We start from the raw sequence: 4,522 nt of genomic DNA on the forward strand, positions 1-4,522 counted from the left end.
TTTTCATAAAGTAATAAAAATGGTTTACTTATGCCTTTTTGTAGCGGAACAACTTTAACTTTAACACTTCAAATAAAACAAAATCCTCTTGTCTTCAGTTGTTGACAGATTTCAGTAACTAACAAAGCATATACCTAAAAGACAGAGATTATAAAAGTAACACGCTCCACAATATCGAGTCCTGCACTGTATGATCTACATTTAAAAGATTAATGTAACGTGTTATACTAACTGGTTTGTTCATAAATATGTACACTACCAGTCAAACGTTTTAGAACACCCCCATTTTTCCAGTTTTTTTATTGAAATTAAAGCAGTTCAAGTCCAGTGAATAACCTGAAATGGTACAAAAGGTAAGCAGTAAAGCCAGAGGTTAAAAAAGAAGTTTAGGTTACCAAAAACTGAAAAATAATGTACATTTCAGTTATACAAAAAGGACTTTTTCAGTGAACAAGTAATGGGTTAACAACTTACAGCTTTTCTGTAGCAACGGAAGTAATTTAAGCCTTGAAAGTTGATGCTAACAACTCCTACAGGTGTCCCAACTTGTGTTGATTACTTACAAACCCTGTTTCTGTATAAAAGCTGTGTTGGAACAGACTGTGTTACCACACCCTCTTAAGCATTATTTGGACAGTATTGTACTGCAGGAAGTAGTATATTGCTATCATAATGGCGAGAAAAAGGCAGTTAACAAAGGAAGACAGACAGACCATTATAACCTTTAAAAGGGTAGGTCTTTCCTTTGGAGAAATTGCAAAGAAAGCCAAGGTGTCAGTGAGTACAGTTTCCTACAGCACCAAAAGGCACTTGGAAACTGGAGGAAACTCTTACATGAAGAGGTCTGGCAGACCCAAAGCCACAACAGAATCAGAAGACAAGTTTCTGAGAGTCAACAGCTTTCTCGGTGTGTGACACCAACTGTCAAACATGGAGGAGGAAGCGTGATGGTCTGGGGCTCTTTTGCTGGATCCAGAGTTGCACAGAGTGAGTGGCACCATGAACCAAAACGGCTACCACAGCATTTTGCAGAGCCATGCAATACCCTCTGTATACGCCTAGTTGGTCAGGGCTTCATCCTACAGCAAGATAATGACCCAAAACATACCACCAGGCTATGTCAGAACTACCTTAGAAGAAAAGAACAAGAGGGTAGGCTTCAAATCAAGGAATGGCCAGCACAGTCTCCAGACTTAAACCCCATCGAGCTGGTTTGGGATGAACTGGACAGAAGAGTGAAAGCAAAGCAACACATTTGTGGGAACTTCTGCAAATGTGTTGGGAAGAACTTTCTGAACAATATTTGATTTCCATTGTAGAAAGAATGCCACGAGTGTCTTTGGCTGTTATATCTGCAAAAGGAGGCTACTTTGAGTCAAAAATTTAGATTAAATTTTGTTAAACAAAATGATTCCATGATTTATTTTTTATCTCCAATGGTTTATTTGTTATATGCTTTAATTTCAGAGTACACTGAGACATTAAACTGTAAATTTAATGGAGGTGTTCTAAAACGTTTGACTGGTAGTGTATGCTCACACCCTGCCTTTAGTTTTTCTCCCGTATTTTCCTCCACATCTCTACTGTTAAACCCCCTTATGTCAGCAAACGTTTAATGTCTGCAAAATTCATGGCCAGTGTGTAGTTACTGCAGTCCTTGTCTGTACTTGGTAGGGTTTAGGAATAGGGAACGTTAGGTTATTACCATAACCCTGGTTCCCTGAAAGAGAATGACAACCATTACCTAATGGGAAGAGCCCACTATGACCGTCAATCACTGAGCATATATAAAAAAAAGATGCCCTATAAGGGCCCTGCTTTGAGGGAGAAGTCCCTCCCACCTCCTGTTGAAGAGGGATGTCCTCACAGTAGCACATCGCCATTTTCTTTCAAAAACAGAAGTTAGCTGGGGACACTACCTCAAAGGGTAATGGTTGTCATTCTCTTTCAGGGAACCAGGGTTATGGTGTAACAATCACTCTGCACAACTGAGAAGCAGTTGTACTCTCCTCCCTAAGGAGATACCACTGGCCCAATATCTATAACAAAGTCAGCAAGAGTGACAGGCAGCAAAAGCAGGGACGTCAGAGGTGTCAATTTCACGAACAAATGGTTTATTGTTGTGAACTATAATGTAATAAATGAAATATAAGGACAACAACTTATTGCAGAGAACAGTTAGTTAAGTAGAAGGTACAGGTGAGAAAGAAGATAAAGTGAACTAAACAAACATCCAAACAACATAACACTAAAGCGAAATGAATGCAGTGTCCGGTGGGCCTCCAATAACCCCAACACACACAAACACCACACCAATACAAAACCAACACACCGACAGGCAAAAAAGACAAAAGGTGAATGAATAATTATCCAGGAAAACCAATTACAAAGACAGTCTTGATGGCAATGGATGATAAATGAAATTTAGGCCTAAAAAGTCCAGTGAAGAAATGCACATGTAATCCAAAGTAACAAAAGAACAAAAACAAAATTACAGGAACCAAAGTAACAAAGTAAAGTAGAAAATAACCAGCAAACAGAAAAGGAATAATCTCACCAACAAATAATGAAGTCCTGAATAGAGTCCTGTACTGATGATGATGGATGAAGGTTGATGAATAAATAGCGATCGTAGAAAATGATGAGTCTGTCGAGTAGTACCGGGTTGAATGGTGAACAGCCGTTTGGAAAATATCAGGAGGATCAGGAACAAAATGGAGACTGAACGCACTAACAAACCCTAAACAGACCTTGAACAGCAACTAAACTTAAACAAGTAACAGTGTAAACAAAAAAGAAAAGTTTAGACAAAGTACAAGATTTTAATAAAAGAGTAAATGGATGCATATTTATCTAAAATAAAAAGTTAAAAAAAGTTACTGTAATTAAGTAATATGCTGTTTGTAAAATGGATTCCTCAAGAGACAAAGGAGTCTTCTCCTGACCTAACCAGCCAGCTTTAAACAGGTTCTGGCTTCCAAGGAGCTCTGAGATTGGAGGAGTGGATATCTGAATGAGCCGCCAATGGTGGGAGAGGATGAACAGAGTGTCATAGCAAGGAACTACAGGAAATTGAGTTTTAACCTAGCCAGGCTACTGACCCTAATAAAAAGGAACAGGTGGGTGAAACTTACACCCACTTTATGGAGCATGTGAATTGCTACAATGGTAATAACCTAACGTTCCCTTTCAATTCAAATGACAAGCATTACCGAATGGGAAAGTTGTACCAAAGTAGTAGTTGTCGTGGCTCCAGATTATCGACAGTACAGCCCCATGGCAATAGCCTCAGAGCCCACATGACACCTAAGGGAATGCCGCCTGCAACACCCTAGAGCCCAGAGAGGGTCTCATTTGGTTTGCAACATTAAGGCAGTAAAAACGCACAAATGTCTGACTACCTGTCCATGTAGCAGCATTGCATAACGGCCGTAATGTCGGTAATGGGGAGTCCGTCTGTTCATACGCCAAGCGTATCGCATCTGTCATCCAACGCGCTAGACGTTGCTTCGATAAGGTCTGACCTGTACAGCGGGACCCATAGCAGACAAACAGACGGTTGGACTGTCTCCAGGACACCGTCCTATCCACATAACAGCGCAGAGCCCGAACTGGGAATAGCGTATGTTGTGTATGGAACTCCTCTGACTCGTGCGGGGGAGGTCTGAAAGTTTCCAAAACCACCGATTGGTTAATATGGAATGAGGATACCACCTCTGGCAAAAAGGATGGATTTGTTCTTAATGTTACCCAAGAATCATTTCCAGTGAAAGCCATAAATGTGTCATCGATGCGGAGGGAATGCATACAATAGCCCCTGTGGCAAGGGGTGAGCTAGCGCGTCTACTCCCAGGCCCCCCCCCCCCCTCTCCATCGAGAACCATAGGGGGCAATGAGTGGCAAAGAGTTCGACTCGTGTAGGTCGAAACCTCTCACAAATCTGTTTCACCACTTGAGGATGCAGCCTCCACTCTGAGCTGTCTGGAGCTCTTCTGGACAGGTCTGCTGCCTTGTTGTCCACACCGGGGAGGTGAACTGCCCTGAATGAACGCAAGTTTCTGTGTGTCCAGGATAGAAGTCTGTGCGCTGTGTGGTGAAGGCCTGTCGAGCGCAGGCCGCCTTGGTGGTTTATATAGGTTACCACTGTAGTACTGTCCGTCCGGACCAGCATGTTTGTGCACTAACTGCTGGTCGAAAATGAGATAAATGCCAGGTTCACTGCTTGCAGCTCGGGCATTTATGTGCACTTGGTGCCAATGTCCCTTCCACTGACCTCTTATTCCTCTCCAGGCTGGACGTCTGTAGTGACTACTTCCCTTCTGTGAGCGGATCTGGAGGGGAGATCCGAGGCACAGATTGCCAGAAACGAGCCACTACTCCAGTGTCTTCTGGCATTGTTTGGACACTTTCACCAGCCGGTACCGATCTCGGACTGGGTGCACCTTGAGCGTATTTACCCGGGCTTGAAGCGGGAACATTCTCAGCAGCCCTAGTGGAAGGATTCTCGAGGCGGCTGCAATCA

The sequence above is a fragment of the Polyodon spathula genome, chromosome 22 (genome assembly GCF_017654505.1).
Source record: "Polyodon spathula isolate WHYD16114869_AA chromosome 22, ASM1765450v1, whole genome shotgun sequence".
Classification (NCBI taxonomy): domain Eukaryota; kingdom Metazoa; phylum Chordata; class Actinopteri; order Acipenseriformes; family Polyodontidae; genus Polyodon; species Polyodon spathula.